This window comes from Muscardinus avellanarius, assembly GCF_963383645.1.
Source record: "Muscardinus avellanarius genome assembly, chromosome: 3".
NCBI lineage: Eukaryota > Metazoa > Chordata > Mammalia > Rodentia > Gliridae > Muscardinus > Muscardinus avellanarius.
Window position 1 is genome coordinate 93,798,340 of NC_137788.1, and position 19,900 is coordinate 93,818,239.

At 33.8% G+C, this 19,900-nt stretch overlaps 1 pseudogene across 1 annotated transcript; it reads left to right on the plus strand.

Annotated features, from left to right (window-relative positions):
• The first annotated feature begins 3,937 nt into the window (after positions 1-3,937).
• LOC308259579 (ubiquitin carboxyl-terminal hydrolase 12-like) lies at positions 3,938-5,044 on the plus strand (annotated as a pseudogene). Its single transcript has one exon. The product of its transcript is annotated as a ubiquitin carboxyl-terminal hydrolase 12-like (transcript).
• The last annotated feature ends 14,856 nt before the right edge of the window (positions 5,045-19,900 follow it).

Below are 19,900 nucleotides of genomic sequence, written 5' to 3' on the forward strand. Positions count from 1 at the left end.
AGACTCATAAAGTTGATATTTGAGCCAAGAATTAAAACCACTAAAGATATAAGCAATAAGAAAGAATAAATATGATAAAAAATAAGACACAGAGGTGAACAAATTAATAGTGACTGAGAGAAAATCCAGGCAGTTTAGTATCATTGCAAACAGCAACAACGACAGCAACAGTAAAACATGATATGTAGTGATAGAAAAACACTGAAAATGTTGTAATGTTCTAGGGATGTTTAGCATGACAGTGTAGAAAATTTTTAAATGATTTTTTCTATTTGTACAGAAGCTTTATTTTTTATTTTTTAAATTTTATTTTTATGTGGATCATATTAAAAATGGCATATATTCACACAGTGCTTGGAGCCTTCTCCTGCTTCCCTTTTTCCTTCCTTTCAACAATGAGTGTTGAGGTTCACCATGCTACATTCACACTTATGCTCATATTTGAAGTAACTCCTCCATTAATCAACCTCAGCCTCCTTCCTCCTTTTCCCTTCCATACAAGCTTTGCTGAGGTTTCCCCTCCATTATCTGGAGTCTTTCTCATACCCCTAATATTTCCTAGTTTGGACATATTATAGAAAAAAATATTTCCCTTCTTCTTTCTGTGCTTGGCTGATCTCACTTAACATAATGTTCTCCAGGTCTTTTCATCTTGCGAATTATATAATTTTGTTCTTTTTTTATTGCTGAGCAGAATTTCATTCTGTGTATTTCCAATAATTGATGGAGACCTAGGTTGTTTCCATATTTTGGTTATTTGAATTGTGCTGCTATGAGTATGGGTATGCATATGTCACTGTAGTTCTCTGATTTCAACTCCTTTGAAGAAATGCCCAGGAGTGCTATAGCGAGATCATATGGTGGATCCATTCCTAATTTTCTAAGTAATCTCCAAACTAATTTTCATAGTGGTTGAACTAGTTTACACTCCCACCAGCAGTGTAAAAGAGTTCCTCTTTCCCCACATACTCAATAGCATTTGTTGTTTTTTGGCTTTATGCCTGCCAGTCTGTTCAGGGTTAGATGAAATCTCACAGTAGTTTTTATTTGCATCTCCCTGATAGTTGATGATGTTGAACATTTTTTCATGTATCTATGAACCATTTGTATCCCTTTTCTTGAAGTGTCTATTCAATTCATTTGTTCATTTTTGGATTGCATTATTTGTTTTGCTAGTCTAGAGTCTTTTGAGTTCTTTGTATTTTCTGGATATTAGTCCTCTATCACAGTGGTGGCTAGTAAAGATCTTCTCCCATTCTGTAGGCTTTCTTTTTAGGTTCTGGATGGTTTCTTTTGATGAGAAGAAAGTTTAGTTCGATGCCACTTCACTTGTTAATTCTTGCTTTAATTTCTTTTGGAGGTCTTGTTGAGAACGTTACTGCCTTTGCCTATGTGTTGTAGCGTTGAGCCTAGCCCTCCTCTAATAGCTTCACAGTCTCTGGTCTAATTTTCAAGTCTTTGATCCATCTGGAGTTGATTACTGTGAACAGTAAGAGGTAAGAATTTAGCTCCATCTTTCTACAAGTGGATAGCCATTTCTCCCAGCGCCATTTGTTGAAAAGGTTGTTTTTTTCTCCAGTGTATGAGTTTGGCCCCTTTGTCAACGATCAATTGAATATAGGTGTGTGGATTTGTTTCTGTATCTTCTATTCTGTTCCATTGGTCTATACGCATGTTGTTGTGCTAATATCATGCTGTTTTTAGTACTTTTGCTCTGTATTATAATTTGAAGTCAGGAGTTGTAATACCTCCTGCATAGTTCTTATTGCTGAGAATTGCTTTGGCTATTCTGGGTCTTTTCTTTCTCCATATAAAATTTAAGACTGATATTTTTAGGTCTAAGAAGAATGTCATTGGTAATTTTATAGGAATTGCCTTGATTCTGTAGATCACTTGGCAAAGTGGTCATTTTAATGATATTTATTCTGCATATCCATGGCAAGGGAGATCTATCTTCCAAGATCTTCAATATTTTTTCTTTAATGTCTTATAGTTTTTATTGTAGAGGTCTTTTATATCTTTGGTTAGGTTTATTCCTAGATATTTCGTTGGTTTTGAGATTACAGTGAATGGAATTGTTTTATTTCTTTAATTTATTGTTGGCATATAGAAAAGCAACTGATTTCTTTAGGTTTATTTTGTATTCTGCAACTTTACTGAATTGGTTAATCAGCTCTATTAGTCTTTTGGTTGAATTTTTGGGTCTTCTAGATAAAGGATAATATGATCAGCAGCAAACAAGGATAATTTTAATTCTTCTCTTCCTATTTGAACTCCTTTGATATTCTTCTCTTGTCTTATTGCTGTGGCAAGAGTTTTGAGGACTATTCTGAAAAGTAGTGGTGACAGTATGCATTCTTATCTTGTTCCTGATTTTATAGAAAATTTGTGCAGTTTTTACCCATTCAATATGATGTTGGCTTTGGTTTATTGTATATTTACTTAATAATGTTGAAATATGTTCCTTCTATTCTAATTTTTAACGTAAATGAGTGTTGGGATCTTGTCAAATGCTTTTCTAGCATCTACTGATATGATCATGTGGTTTTCGTTCTCAGTTCTATTTATGTGGTGAATAATGTGTAGTGATTTACCTATGTTGAAACAACCCTACTTTTCTGGGATAAAACTAACTTGGTTGTGGTGTATAATTCTCTTAATACGCTTTTAAATTCATATAGCTAGTATTTTGTTTAGAATTTTTGCATCTATGTTCATCAAGAATATTGGTCTGTGATTTTATTTTCTTGAGGTATCTTTATTTGGTTTTGATATTAATGTGTTGCTGGCCTGGTAGAAGTTGTTTGGGAGAATTTCGTCTCTTTTGATTTTCTGGAACAAGTTGTAAAGTTTGGGATTAATTCTCTTGCCTCTGACAGCTTAATGTTTAGGTGTCACTATTAATGAGTTTTGTGTATGTTCAGGGTTCTGTGCTTCCCCACCCTGTGATCCTCACATCCTCCAAACTCTCACCCTGGGCTCAAGCCCTCTGCTCTGTACCTGCACCTCACCAGTGGATGGCATCCAGTATAGCCTTGGAGCAACCCCTGTGACCCTGTGCAGGTACAATGTCTTGAGCACATGGGACTTTTCTATTTCTCTGGAGGTTCTAACTGGACTACCACCATGATAGGTTGCCAAGTCTTAGCCCAGCGGGGTCCCGTGGCTGCTCTGGGCTGTCTTCCACCTGTGTCCAGTAAAATACTAACACAATCAGTTACCTGGCTGTCCTGCTGCCAGGTCTCTGGAGGGCATGGCCGTTGCTGCAGGTGCTGCTTCTGGTGATCACATGGTCTTTTGGATCTTTTTCTGTGTCCCTGAAGCATGGTGCTGGTTGCTTAAGATGTTGGAGCTCTGCTGCTCTTTCTATACTTAAAATTTTTCTATTATTTTAAGCATTTCTTGGGTCTGCAGTGCCAGAGTCACCCAAAGCTAGCACTTGCAGTTTGGGCCGGCAGCCAGAGATGGCATTAATGGCCTCACCAGATTAGTCACATGCTTGGGCATTTTGCACTAGATCTTAAGTCCAAAGTACTGGATTCATTCTGCCATGGTTCCCATTTGTGTCTTGGTTCATATCTTCCTCTGCTTTGTTTATTTTGTTTGTCAAGACACTGCTTTCTCAGTAGTTTTACTTTATTTGTTCCAGCTACTGAGATTGCTGCATCCTGCAGTCACCATTTTGAATGTCCTCCTGTACAGAAGCTTTCAAATCAGCATTGTTGGCCGGGAGTGCTTGAGCTCCGGTGGCTGTGATGATGGTAGCGGCGGCTGCAGGCTTGGTGTGTGGGTTCAGCGGCGGCCGCAGGCTCAGTGCGTGGGTCCCGTGGCTCAGGGTCCGCACGGGGGCTGTGGTGAGAGAGTGACCGGGCTGCCCTCCTACCCCGCCCGCCTCCACCGCCGCCGCTGTGATTGGGTGGAAGATGGCGCTGGGCGGATGGAAATCCTAATGACAGTCTCCAAATTCGCCTCCATCTGTACCATGGGTGCCAATGCCTCGGCATTAGAGAAAGAAATTGGTCCAGAACAGTTTCCAGTCAATGAGCACTATTTTGGATTAGTCAATTTGGGGAATACCTGCTACTGCAATTCAGTTCTTCAAGCACTTTATTTTTGTCGTCTATTTCGGGAAAAAGTTCTAGCATACAAGAGTCAGCCTAGGAAGAAGGAGAACCTTCTTACGTGCTTAGCAGACCACTTCCATAGCATAGCCACTCAGAAGAAAAAGGTTGGAGTAATATCTCCTAAGAAGTTCATAACAAGATTACGGAAAGAAAATGAGCTTTTTGACAACTACATGCAACAAGATGCTCATGAGTTTTTAAATTACCTACTAAATACAATTGCTGATATTTTACAAGAAGAGAGAAAGCAGGAAAAACAAAATGGTCGCTTACCTAATGGTAACATTGACAGTGAAAATAACAACAGCACACCAGACCCAACATGGGTTCATGAGATTTTTCAGGGAACATTAACTAATGAAACCAGATGTCTTACTTGTGAAACTATAAGCAGCAAAGATGAAGATTTTTCAGACCTTTCTGTTGACGTGGAACAAAACACATCAATTACTCACTGTTTAAGGGGCTTTAGCCACACAGAGACTGTGCAGTGAATACAAGTATTACTGTGAAGAGTGTCGCAGCAAACAGGAAGCACACAAAAGGATGAAAGCGAAAAATCTTCCCATGATTCTAGCTCTACACCTGAAAAGATTTAAATATATGGATCAACTTCATCGATACACAAAACTTTCTTACCGGAAAGTTTTTCCTTTAGAAGTCTGTTCAACACTTCAGGTGATGCAACCAATCCTGACAGAATGTACGACCTTGTTGCTGCTGTGGTTCACTGTGGAAGTGGTCCCAATCGAGGCCATTATATTGCAATAGTTAAGAGTCATGATTTTTGGTTGTTGTTTGATGATGACATTGTAGAAAAAATAGCCGCACAAGCTATTGAAGAATTCTACGGGTTGACATCAGATATCTCGAAGAACTCTGAGTCTGGTTACATCCTTTTTTATCAGTCTTGGGACTGAGGGGGAACCATGATGAAGAGATACTTTCTGCCTCATTTCTTCTCTGGTTATTTTGGAAAGGATCAAGCACTGATTTTTCAAGAAAAGAGAAACGCGGGAAGCTCAGGGGGCAGTAGCACACTTTGCACACAATAACAGCAAAGACTCTGGATGAACAAGCCCTTCCTATCATGGTAGTTGATTTATTTGCTCAGGTATCATGCGGTCTGAGCAGTTCCATACAACAAGGAAATGGAATCAGAGATACCAGCTCCTCTTGTAAAACAGCTTTCTGGTTATTGGTAGGCATTTTCTCTTTATTAATTGCACCAATAACGATTTGGATTCCGTGAGGGTGCAGTAGAAAAAATTGGCCTCTGTGCTGGGTTGTATTATGGTTTAAGGAGGTGATGCGGAACACGCTGCACACATGCCTGTGTTTGGAATGTCTTTTCAAGCACGACCCAGAAATGTTTTTGGGCCCAACACTTGCAATTGCCTTCCTGATGTAAAAAAAAAAAAAAAAAAAACTAACAGATACTAGAACCCAGTGTCAGGAAGACAAATATGTTTTGCTTTTCTGAAGAAGCTTATTTTAATATACAGTATATGTATATGTAGGGAACAATTGGTCAAAAGTGGCTTTTTGTTTCCCCAAGGGGAAAGACTGGCTTTGTAATTAAAATTTTTCCTTATTTATTTTACTTTAAACTGGTAGAGTCTAAGTATTGTATGAAGTGCCCATGATTCTGTCAGTAAGTTTTAGCATATTTTTATTAGTTTTGTCAGTTTTAAGTATTCCTTTTGTTTGTTTCTATTTTTAAGGTTACTTTTAAGTTCAATCTGAAATCACTAAGATACCTTGAGAAAAATTGCAGTGAGAGAAGGTAAATATTCTTTTTCAGGAGGAACTGATATCTCTGGCTAAATATGTTTTCTTTTGTCATAGTTTATAAGTCAGTTATTTTGCTCAGCTTTAATTTCAGTAAAACAAAAACTCAAATTTCCTGTAGTTCTTGGAATGATAAAAGCAATTTTGGTGCAATGGTGATATGCCAGTCTTTAGAATTCTTAAATACTCTAATATTTCAAGTTGAGCCATGTTTGAAAAATTTATGTCATCACAATACATTATTTTCTAATGTCATTTCTGTTACCTTGGAAAGAAGTACTCTATTCACCATAGCCCTAGCAGCCTGGATAGTAGTTAAAAACTTTCTGAAGATTACATTTTGATGAAGTAGACCAGAGATCCAAACACAAGTTCTTCTTCCTCTAGTCTTATAAATCTGATTGGAAGATTGCTCAGAATTTAAAATTCATGCTTAAGACTTTATTTTGTCGGAGGTTTTAAGAAGTAATATATGTAATGTAAATATATGTAAATATATGTACTATATATGGGTCTCGTGGCCTCTAATCATCAGTATAGGGTTTTTTCTTTCCTTGATGGCAGTAGAAAGACCTCATTTTCATAACATACTACTCTTGCTACTTTGTTTAAAGATACTGTTCATTAAGGATTCTCTCCTGAGGTATTTGGCTGGGAGCTGGGAGGCTTAGGAGCTTGGGTCCTGGCTCTTCAGTGAACTTAACTGTGTGACCCTGGCGAGTCACTTAACCTCTCTGTGCTTCAGTCTCCTGTCTTGTAAAATGGGAGTCATACCTACCTCACAGGGTTGTTGTGGGGATTCATTAGAGAAAATGTCTGTAAAGTATCTAAGGTTCTCGATGAAGGCGCTATATAAATACAAAATAATATCTATTAAAGTTGGTTTGTTTGTGAAAAAAAATCAGCATTGTTTTAGAATGACAGCTTTGATGACAATGGGAAAGATGTTTCGCAGTAGTAAAGACTAATGGAAGAAGCACAATCTAAAGCCAACTTCTGGATACTCCCACATACATGTTCTGCTTATTTTAATATTTAGTAAACTCAAAATCTTTGAAATATTTTCTTTTCTACCTGTCCACCTAAGCATATCTCAATTCTCCCTAATAATTTATTTGAACATAAGACAATTGGATTTACAAATTAATTGGCTGTTTTGATACATGAGCTTTCTAATGCATACATCTATAGCTACTATTTCTCTAATTTATTCCTGTTCTGCAACTGTAATTATTTGTTTATAATGATAAATTAATCATATCTCATACATTCACACACTTTTATAGCTAACGCAAACACATATTTGAAAATCATTTCTGCTTTGCTATTGTTCTTTTATTACTTCTATAAAAGTCTTATGAATTTCTATGAAATTTTCTCATCCCATTTTTGATTGTCTCATCTCAGGATTGTGCCTTGTCTTATACCATTTTTGATCTAAAAAATCTCTTATGTACTTTCTGCTTTCTTTGGAAATGTTTAATTTCCTTCCTCCTCTTGTTTCTCTGGATTTTTAGCTTTCATAGTATTATGCCTACCTCCACAATAGGGTATTTGTAGTCATGTATGTATGTTATTTGTTATTAGTTTATATATGTATGCAAGTGAGCTTACTTGCATATATAAACTAATTAGAGAAACTACCTCAGAGAGGGATACATGTTTATATTAAAGTTTAAAATGGAGCAATTGATTTACCAAGAGGTTGAAAAGACCTTTCCTGAAATTTTAAAATTTAACTAAATTCTAATTGATAGAGTCAACCAGTGAAGAGAAAGTAAAAAATATTCATCAAGAAAGCAATATTACAACTACAAATACCCTACTGTAGAAGGATTGCTGCGTATATATGTACATATGTAAATATATATGCATATGTATGTGTGTTGCTTTTACCCTTTTTTTATATGATTGTTGCTTTTAGAGACTTTCATTACAGAACTAGCATAGTGCCTATTACACAAAGGCATTAAGCAATGATTGTTGAATTAAAGTATGAATAATTGATTGCAAATAAGAAGTTAAAAAGTGGCCAGGTGTGGTGGCACACACTTATAATCCCCACGCTTGCGTGGCAGACAGGAGGATTGCACAGGTTCAAAGCCAGTTGCGCTGGCTTAGGAGACCCAAATAAAAAATATATATAAAATAGGTCCGGGAGTGTAGCCCGGAGGTAGGAGGGTTTCCAGGAACCCCAGTACCACCAAAAAAAAAAAAAAAAGTTAAAAAGTTACTGCATATTCTATCAAAGATAAAATTATCATCTAAACTAACATTTTACAGTGAATATAGAAAAGAATAAGTATACTAACATCCATTGGTCTAGTGAATGATCAGATATTAAGTGGTGAGTCAGAGGCTGTCTTTTACACTCTTGATGTCATTTCATGAGTTAAGAACAGTGCTTTTTTTTCATTGTCTTTGGTTATCTTGCTACTTTGACTCCACAGTTGATTTAATCTGCCATCTTTTTTCTTCAGTTTGCTCTTTGATATTTAACAGCAAATTAGACATTTGTGGAAGAAACAAAGATAATGTTAACTTTGTTATTATAAATTCCTAATGACAGATAATGTTTATGACAAATTGGTGACTAACATCAGTTGCCTATATTCTGAGTTCTATTTCACTGGTAGATTTGTCAGATTTTTATCTTTATTTTCAAACGATTATTTCCATATTTCCCCTTAAATAAACAAATTACATCTATATTTAAATCAACCAACTCTAATAATCTTAACTGCTATTCAATTTTCTTTTTACTCTTTCTTTTTGGAAAGTACTACTCTCTTTCTAAGAATCCTGGCTCTTGAATATATTACCTATTGGGAAGATTTTCTAAATTGTGCTCTGGTACATATGTTATTACACTGCTTTTATAATGTCCTCTTACTACCACTGTAGTAGTTGTTGTTATATTGTAATCTAAACTCTGATAGGTTTCACTGCTTGATGAAGTATAGTTGCTTTTTATTTTATTTTATATTACTTTTTATTGCAAACATCATCCAATTAGCCATTACCCAATTTCCACCCTATTTCCTTCTTTCTCCCTCCTTCTCATGTTTCACTTGGTGATTAACTTTGATATCCTTGTGACTGTACCTCATGTACAGTAGAGAATCTCCCTTTCCTTCTTTCCATCCCCAGCAGTTAAGTACTGCTTTCTGTCTGTAAGAAATGACCTTGGTAATTTAATGGATATTACATTGAATCTGTAAATCACTTTTGGAAGTATGGCATTTATATATTTATTCTGCCTATTTAAGAACATAAAAGATCTTCCCATTTTCTAAGGTCTTCTTCAATATCTTATATTTATTTATTTATTTATTTATTTATTTATTTATTTTATTTGTATGATACTTGGGATTGGACCCAAAGGCATTTTACCTCTGAGCTACATTCACAGCCATATTTTTTATTCTTTATTTTACAATAGGGTCTCAGTAAGTTGTGAAGGGCCTTACTAAGTAGCTGAAGCAGGGATTGAACCTGCAATCCTCTTGTCAGCCTCCCAAATCTGAAATTACAAGTATGCACCATCACACCTGGCTTATAGTTACCTACATAAACTTAATTTTTTTTCAAATAAACAGGTCAATTTTTGGTACACTGAAGGCACAGAAGAAATATTATTAAATGATTGAATAATATAATGATTTCAAAAATATATTAAGACTAAATATATAAAATGAGATTTAATATGCTTGTAATTAAATATGTTTAAAAATAATCCTAAATTATAAAATAATGAGTAAAACAAAGTTATTAATAAAAATATAGCAAAATTTAAAAAATTATCTAAGCTCAAGCTTTACAAATATTTTGCTGAAGCAAGTAAAGGTAATATTTATGTGGGAATGTTGGTCTGATCTCTAAGTACAGAGATTTTCTACACTAGATATAAAGGTTGGATACTCCATTAATTAACATATCTACTCATCAAGTATTTGTTTTATGATTGACACATTCTTCATAGTGGAAAAAATGGTGAGAAGAACTAGATTCAGTCCTCCGTTTTTTTTTTTTTTTTTTTTTTTTGTGGTACTGGGGTTCTTGGAAGCCCTTCTACCTCCGGGCTACACTCACAGACCTATTTTTATATTTTTACTTAGAAACAGGGTCTCTTAAGCCAGCTGGGCTGGCGATCCTCCTGTCTCTGCCTCCCAAGCGCGGGGATTATAAGCATGGGCCACCACGCCTGGCCAGTCCTCCTTTAAAATAAACATTTATGTTAGCCAAGGGTTGGACATAAATCAAATAATCACAAAAATCAATAGAAATACAATATTCAGCATTACAAAAATATGTAATAAGTTCTAAAAAGATATGTCACAGTACTGTATACAGAGTCTTCAAAGATTAATAAGAATTCAAGGAGTTTTGGGGGTCAAGATCTTTTAAAAATATATATTTTTAACCAACAGATAAGAATAAAGAGAAGTTCAATAATATAAAGAACTTACCTCACTTACCTATCTCCAAATTGGAACTTGGTATTTTACCTTAATATAAAATAAGAAGCTACCATATGGAAAAATATTGAAGAAGGACCTGCCCTGTATAAGAGAAAAGGAATCGTTACAACAATAAAAATAGATATAAGCTGGGCATGGTGGCGCACACTTGTAATCCCAGCATTTGGGAGGCTGAGACCGGAGGATCATTGTTCACTGACAGCCTCAGCTACTTAATGAGGTCCTCTGAAACTTAGTGAGACCCTGTTTCAAAATAAAGGATAAAAAAAATAGGGCTGGGGGTGTAGCTTGGAGGTCGAATGCCCCTGGTTTTCATCCCCAGACCCGCAAAAAAAAAAAGATATATTCATACCTATCTATATAATAAGAATATAATCAATTTAAGTTTCCAGAAATGTACTTCTCAAAGCTCTCCTTTATTTACAAGAAAGATGCCTCCTCTGTGTCATGAACTGGAGGAGGGAGATCAGTTTGTTTTGATAGAAACCTAGAAACACTTTAACTTTGGTCCACTTATCTGTAGCTTAAAGGCAGTCACATTTTTTTATAATCAGTTCAAAAATCCAACACATAAATTTCAAAATATATTCATCATTTTATTTTAAACCTGGTGTAGCTGTTCTTTCCTTGTTCTCTGCCTTTTCAGCATGGAAATCTACTGTTGGTTTGGTTTCTTCTTGGTGTTGTATTCAGCAGCCTCAGTGTCATCTGCTTGTTTAGGCTCTCCTCTTGACTCAGAGTTGAGTCAGGTGATTCAATTCTGCTTCTAGAAGCTCATTTTGTACTTCCACTGGCATCTGATTCACTTGTTCCATAAGTGAATGCAGCTTCTCCACATGTACTTCAGCACCTTCTTCAGTCTGAATTTGACCCACTTCTAGATAGCTCACTTGGATCTGCTCTGGAAGCTTGCTCAGGTGTGAATTATGCACTTGGCTGTCCTGGAGAAGATATGGACGGACTTGTTCACAGATACTTGTGCTGAATTCATATGGACTTGAAGCAGTGATAACACATGCACCTTCCCAACTTGTTCTATAATAGTCATTGATGTCACTGATTCAGTTTGCACATATGTTTCTATTGATAGGACTTCTTCAATTACTAAATGCTCTGAAATATTGTGAATATTACTGAGATGCTTCCTTAATTAGTCATTAGAATAAAATTTTATATATTCTAATGCATGTTAGGAAATTGAACATATATGAAACACAATACTGCATGCAAAAAAATGCATTGTTGCTGTTTAGTTAAATTTTGGCTCTGGTATTGCTTGGTTTGAGCAACATTTTTGTTTACCCTAATAGTCACAAGTGCCATCTCTGCAAAAGAAACAGAGAGGTAATGGCAAAATTGCTAAAAAAAAAAAAAAAAAAAAAATCTACACCTATGTGCCATTTCAAAACCAACTAAACTTCTATAAAGCATCTCTGGTTCTTTCAAAGTTTGTGTTGTAAAAAACAAGGTAGTCAGTGCTATAGTACTTTATATTTTTACTTATAATGACAACTAAAAATTTCTTTTCAAGTTAGGTTGAGAAATTTTATTTAATGGCAGGTGAAGGGCCATTTTCAACTTGGAAAAATCACTTACATCAGTGATAAACTTTATATTAATAAATATTTGCACAAGTATTTTACCTCCAGATTAAAAAATCATTTAAAAATTAATGTATTTAAAATAAAGTAAGAAAAACAAGTGTATATTAATTTTTTAATAGAATCTTTTCCCCAATACTTAATGTAAATATCTTGTGCTATAACTTTTAAAGCCCTACAAATAAGAGTGCTAAACTAGAATTCAAACTATGTGTGTATGTATTTTAATCAGTATTACTTAAAAAATAAGCGATAACAAATACATAAAATAAACCAAAATTAATAAAAAAGAAAATAAATGCTGTATGGTGGTTGCCATTCTCTGATGTTTTTATATAAGAAATTTCTAATTTGTTTTGCAGTATTGGGGTTAACCACATGGCCTTTCATGTGCTAGAAAGTACTTTACCACATACCTACATCTCCAGCTTTTTTGATAATTTTTAATTTTTATTTTGAGACAGATCAATAATAGTTTTGATAAAAAGATTATGTTACTCAAAATTCAACTCCAAAGTCAATTTTCAGAGAATAGTTAAAAACTCAAATTAAAAACTTAACTCAAAACACCAAGTGTTATCCCTTCTATATAATCTATTTTCCTTTTTATTTGACTTTTATGAGTAAGGTGTATTTATACGTGTTCATCAGTTCCAAAGAGATGTATTTGTGCATGCACCTAAGATTATTTGGTCTGTTTCTTTCTTACTGCCTATCATTTTCTTCCTCCTCTCCCTTTTTTGATTACCTTCTACTTCTCCACTGTTCTCTCTCCTAATTTTCATGAGCACCACTTTCTTTACTTTTTTACTCTGTAGCTTCCACATATGAAGGAAAGCATGTGACCCTTGAATTACTGAGTCTGGTTGATCTCAGTTCACTAGTTTCATCTATTTGTCTGTAAATCACATAATTTTATATTTCTTTACGTCTGAGTAAAATTCCTATATCACTCCTCAATATTTTCCAACACAAAGTTATAATACTTCAGTAATCCATGCATACCCATGATTAGAGCAGCATATTTCACAATACTCAAGGTATGAAACCAACATAGGTGTCAACACATGAATGGGTAAAAAAATGAGGTAAATATAAAATTTCTTATAATGTTATTTCTTAAAATATAGGAATATATTTAGTTATTGGATAATGTTTCATAAAACTACATTTCATAGTAAGGATGGGTAAAATGTTCTCTTGCGATCCTCAAAAACATGCAAAATTGTAAAATTAATTTATATGAGAAATTTTAAACATAGATTCAATGTCTTGCTATGTGGCATCAACAAGTCTCAAAATAATATTGAATTCTGGGATTGATATTTTATAAGCAACCGCAAAACTAGAGAAAACTAATAATAAATTGCAGGCAAGAAAAAAAGAAAGACAATAAAATATTCTTTTTTTGGTTTACTGTGAAAAAGCAATTTTAAAATTTTATTCATAAAATAGCACAGTGGCCCAATGATGTACCTTTTCACTGTGTATTAGATTTGATAGCATCAATATGCTTTTGAAAAGAAGTAAAAGGGCAATGCTTGCAGCTGAAGGTGACCTTTCTTACTTTTTCTAAGTCCTTTTCACAAGATTTCTAGGCAAAAGGGGAAAAATGTAGGATACAATAACTGGAAGAATTGAGCCATTTTTCTACACTAAAGAGTATTAGTCTCTATGCATTTATCTAATTAAAATTTTTAAGTTATGCAAAGAAAATTAATACTCAAGTGTTTATTCTGTCATGGTGACTAATCAGTATTTCTGTGTCCTATATTTTACAGCTTTTGGAAGATGCTGTGTCAGTGAATATTTTAATTAACATTCATGTTTGTGGTAAGTGTTCAACATTAGTGGAAAGAAAATTCCTTTGAAAAAGAAAAGTTCCATCGAATTTCTTCATAAGAAATAATAAGCAATTAGAAAAGTGGTATATAAAAATGCATCGACTTTTGCACAATAGGTTTCTTTGATAGGAAATGCAAGTGTAAAATTAACTTTTCCAGTAAAAAGATATTTTTGATCCTTGGAGTACTTTTATGCCAGTCATTTTTTGTGCTGTAACTTTAAAATCCAAGTTTGTGGAGTAATTATAGTATTTTTACTGAGCAAGGGTAATAGAGTTTTCTGTATAATGTAATGTTAAAGTAATTTAAAGGTCCTGGGGACAGGAATCTAAAAGTACAAATAAGCATATCCCTAGTTCATTTGAGATGTATGATAAATCTTTACATAGATCCTTGCTTATTTTGAAAGAAAACATTCAAATAGATTAAATAGGGCATCAAAAACTAAGGACACTATTCCAAGTGTGATAAAAACACTTTAGCAAAGAGCTATATTATTTGTAGCTTGCATCTGTGGCATTCTAACTCATGTATTCATTTAGAAAACTGAAAAATGTTGTAGATGCAATTTTAAAAAATATATTTTGAAGCTAAAAACTCCTATATGTTTGGGGATTAGATACCCAATACTGTTAAACCACAGAAGTATGTTAGATCTATATTGGAAGACTGAGTTCTAGAAGAAGCAATTGTATAAAGGATGGCATGATTTTACAGAGAAATAAGAAGGAAAATGAAAAAGGAAAAGACAATTGGTATTAAAATCTAAGCAAGGTTCAATACTTGCAGTAAAAAACACAATTATGAAGATATAAATTAAAACTTGGAAAGCAACATAGCAGTATTTATAGATTATAAATTTATCTTCATCAAAGGTAAACTTGTATGAAGTTTATTGTTAAAAATTGTTAGCCAGGTGTGGTGGCAAATACTTGTAATCCCAGCATTTGTGAGGCTGAGACAGGAGAGTCACGTTTTGTAGACAGCCTCAGCTACTTAGCGAGGTTCTTTGCAACATAGTGAGACCCTGTCTCAAAATAAAGAAGAGTGTAGGCTGGAGGTTGTATGCCCCTGGGTTCCATCCCCGTATCTAAAAAAAAAAAAAAAAAAAAAAGGTGAACAAGCAAATAAATTTAAATTGAGTATTGAGTAGCCATTCATTTTGGGCTATAGCAGTGAAAGTGAGACAAAGAGTAGCTAATATACTCATTGGTTATACAATATTTTTGAATTGGCATTCATATATATCCACACATATATATTTATGTATATATGGATAGCATATATACATTTGCCTAGGTTTCCAGCAAAAGAATCCATTCCAATGGATTTATTTCCTTATGAGATTACAACCCTCATGACTCAATTACATCAACATTGGGCTTTTATATGTGCTCTTCGGGGGACATTCTATATGTATTTATATGTGAATATCATATATACATGAATATATGTATGTATATATATGTGTGTGTGTGTGTGTGTGTGTGTGTGTGTGTGTATGTGTGTTTGACTATTATAGTTCAACTTTATAAAGCTAACTAATAATTTTACAAATTCTCTTTGGTCATCTCCTATCCGCACTGCTGTTCTATTTTCTTCACCACACTGTAATCGTTTTCCACTAATTATCAAGAATCTGCAACATACTCTTCACTATTGTTTATATTTATCATAGAAAGAATTTGATGTAGTAGGATGAGGGTACATTTTAGTACTATCCATCTTTGGGAAAAAAACTCTCATCTTTCAAAATCGTTTGGATAATACTACCATAACCTATCTTAAGGAACTCATGTCATGTCACATCACTAAATTATTAGTTTGGAAGATTTGCCAAAAACTAGAGCTCTTGACAACTGGTGTGAGCCAGCTCCAGCATGCCACTGTTTTATCCATTCTGTATAATTTTCTCAGGCACATTTTGTCAACTGTTTTACTTGTATATACAGTCTCTTCCTTATAAGAATAAGAGCATTAATACTTTAGACCACCAGAGCGACAGCTGGTCTAAAAGAAAAATGGAAAATCTCACAAGTAAGAATTGTGTTCTTTCACTAAGATAGATTAAGTTCTGAGATGCGTCAAAGAGCAGATGTATCTATGGCTGCAAACCAGTGTTGTAGAGTGTGACGAATCCATATTGGTGATATACTTAAGTTAATCTGTTTCTTTTCTCTTCTTCAATGTGGAGAGTAAAAATACTAATTCTTAATTTAAATTTCTACTATGAACATTAAAGTTCTTAAAGGTAAATTTAATTATATCTTTAATTTTAAGCTAAATGATGAAATTCTACAACAGCAGGTAAAACTATCTTGAGATAGGTCTGAAGTTACAACAGTTGATCAATATTGCAAATGACATAAAAATGAAGTAATTTTGCTGGTTAGATATTGTGACAGGCAGTTTGGGTGAGTCAGTTTTTTAAAAAAAAGAAGAATTAGCCGGGCGTGGTGGCACACGCTTGTAATCCCCACGCTTGGAAGGCAGAGACAGTAGGATCATGCAGCTTCGAAGCCAGCCTTGCTGGCTTAAGAGACCCTGTTTCCAAATAAAAATGTAAAAATAGTTCTGGGAGTGTAGCCCGGAGGCAGAAGGGCTTCCAGGAACCCCAGTACCACCAGAAAAAAATATATATAGATATAGATATTTTTTTTGGTGGTACTGGGGTTCCTGGAAGCCCTCCTTCCTCCGGGCTACACTCCCAGAACTATTTTATATTTTTGAAACAGGGTCTCTTACGCCAGCACGGCTGGCTTCGAACCTGCGCGATCCTCCTGTCTCCGCCTCCCAAGCGCGGGGATTACAAGCGTGCGCCACCACGCCCGGCTAGATATAGATATAGATATATACATATATATACATATATATACACACATATACATATATACATATACATATACATACATACATACATACATACATACATACATACATATAATATCTGGGAGTGTAACCCAGAGGTAGAAGGGTTTCCAGGAACACCAGTGCCACCAATAAATAAATAAATAAATAAATAAATAAATAAATAAATAAATAAAATGACTTTTTAATATTCTCATTCTGTAAGTCAGCATTTGAGAGTATTATTAGGAGATAGATCCATAGTCAGCAAGATAAAATTTACAGGGAAGAGCACCAGGACTACTAACCAAAACAAAAATAATTGAAATAGTCAACAATTTCATGATCAAAACTAGAGAAAATATGGAAAATTCCAAGTAACCATAAAAATAACAAAAAACACATAATCTAAATATAATGCAAAGCTTACTATTATTTAAACCTCAAATTTCAAGTACAGAACTTGTATTTAGAGGATCTAAATATTATTTAACACCTATACAATTAGTATTGAGGACTCAGATGAGGCTGAACCTGAATCTACTGAAATATCTATAGATACAAAGAAAGGAGGAAGAGTATATCACTCACTTTGGTGTGTGATTTATTATCTACTTCATCGATACAAATTCATGTCTCAGTCCTACTATTTACTCAGAGATTTTTCTTTCTCATTTCCCTGTGCATCTCTTACGCTCACTTTCAAACAAAGCTTAGGCAATACTTCCTCCAATGAAATTTGATATGACCATGTGCATAAATTTTTTTCTTAAAAATTTTATTGCATGGCACATAATTTGAATAATGTCCTATATTTTATATGTAATAATATTCTTTGCTTCTACTTATAATTGGATTCATATCAATTAACATGTACATCATTATTTAATTGTGTGTGTGGGGGGGGGTGGTACTGGGGTTCCTGGAAGCCCTTCTATCTCCGGGCTACATTCCCAGACCTATTTTTATATTTTTACTTGGAAACAGGGTCTCTTAAGCCAGCGTGGCTGGCTTTGAACCTGTGCTATCCTCCTGTCTCCACTTCCCAAGTGTGGGGATTATAAGCGTGCAGCCACCACGCCCAGCATCATGTACATTATTATAGTTTCTAAATACCAGGAAAATAAATAATAAATAAAAGTGACATTTTATTTAATCTCTATTTTCATATATTATATCATTATCTCTATCTAGAAGATGTTTCTGGAAATACAGTATAATCAAATAATGTACATTCATCTCTCCTTTAAAATCTAAAATCCATATATAAATATATATTTATATATATGTATTACCCATATATATAGTAGATATGTGTCATATTAAAAATTTATATGAACAAATATGGTGGTTATATATTGTGGCAGGCAATATATATTATTGAATATGGCAGTTTTTTTTTAAAGAGGACTTAAATGACTTCTTAATATTCTCATTTTTAATTCAGCATTTGAGAGGACTGTTAGATTAATTCCAAGGTCATAAATAAATTATCTAACACACTATTAGAAATAGTAAGCACCCATAAATTCAAATCCCCTAACATAAATTTTCTCACTTTCTCTTTTACTTATTTTTTGCAACTTTTCTATTTAAACCATGATGTCAATTGTAAATTTTAATCCTGATATAGTGGAAAAAATTATGTTGTGTGATACCATTTATCATGCCCATAAAACAAATATAGATTGGATTTGATCTAACCTGCCTCAAAATGAATTGCTGTGTATGTATGATTTCAGAATAGCAAACAAAGAAAATCTGTTCTGGATATAGTAGTGTTAAAAAGTGGTTAACCTATTAAATATTCAATATTTTTTCTTAATGTTATTTTATAGACCCTAACATTTACTTAGAAAAATGCTTTTTTAGACTTATTTATACTCATGATCAAATGTAAGAAAAATTGTATTATTAATCTTAAATTCTTAGTTATGTGTGTTTAGATTCACATGGTTGTTCACTGTTTATGTTTACTCCATGGAATTCTATCTAATGCTGGCTTTGGATTACCTCCCATGCTAAAAAGTGCAGCTGAGCAGGTTGTATTCCTTTAGAAGATAGGGAATGGTGATTAAAAATTGCTAATGTTATGGAATTGGTTCTGTCTCAGTACTTACGGTCTTTCATAATGAAGATTTTCTTTTTTTTTTTTTTTGGTGGTACTGGGGATGAAACACTTCTACCTCTGGGCTATACTCCCAGACCTATTTTATACTTTTTTTTTTTTAATTTGGAAACAGGGTCTCTTAAGCCAGTGAGGGTGGCTTCAAACCTGCAGGATCCTCCTGTCTCTGCCTCCCAAGTGCGGGGATTACAAGCATGCATCACCACGCCCGGTTCATAATGAAGATTTTGATGAACCATGTTACAAAATAACTGAATATTTCCTACTACCTCTGAGGACCTAATTTTCTGATAAAAAAAAACAATGAATTTTTATCATTTATACCTCCCCATTCTCTGTTCATTTGTTGAAGTAGCTGCCATATTTATAAAGTGATATTGTAAAATATATATTATTGCTTTCATTAAAACCACTCAATAGTTTTCTAGTACTTTGGGATATCTGTTATTTGCTTTCACTGCCATTCTTTTTATACTAGCAACTCGATTGCTTTTAAATAAAACTTATTTTTCAACAGATACATCATACATTTTAACTTTTCTATACACATTTTCATCCATTCTTTTAGCTTTCTTGCTTTCAACCTTTTTTCTACCATAGGCTCATTTTTTGAATATTTGGTTTTGTGCCCACATTATTTCTAGCTAAATCTCTTGCTTTAGTTTTTGCTTTTAAGGTTATTTATTCTTTATCCAAACTGACTATCTCAGGTGTTCATACTATTAATTTAAATTTTTATCTCAGAATGTATAACATTTGCCATAATCATATATTAATTGCTTATATTTTCTGCTAAATTTTAAGTGCCATCACATCTTGGGAAGTGTTCATTTACCACCATATTGTGGAAATAAGCCTCTCTCAGTGTTGAGCTCAAAATGTAGACTCAAAAAAATAAAAAGAAACCATCATATAAAAGTTTATTTTATTCATAACTAGTACATTTACACATTAAGATTGTTGGAGAAAAAGGAAAGTGGAAATACTATAATCATGCCAAAAAATAATTAATTACTAGTAAAAAATTGAAACACAAATAGCCAGTATATATATTTCAAGACTATAAAATATAAATTACATAGCA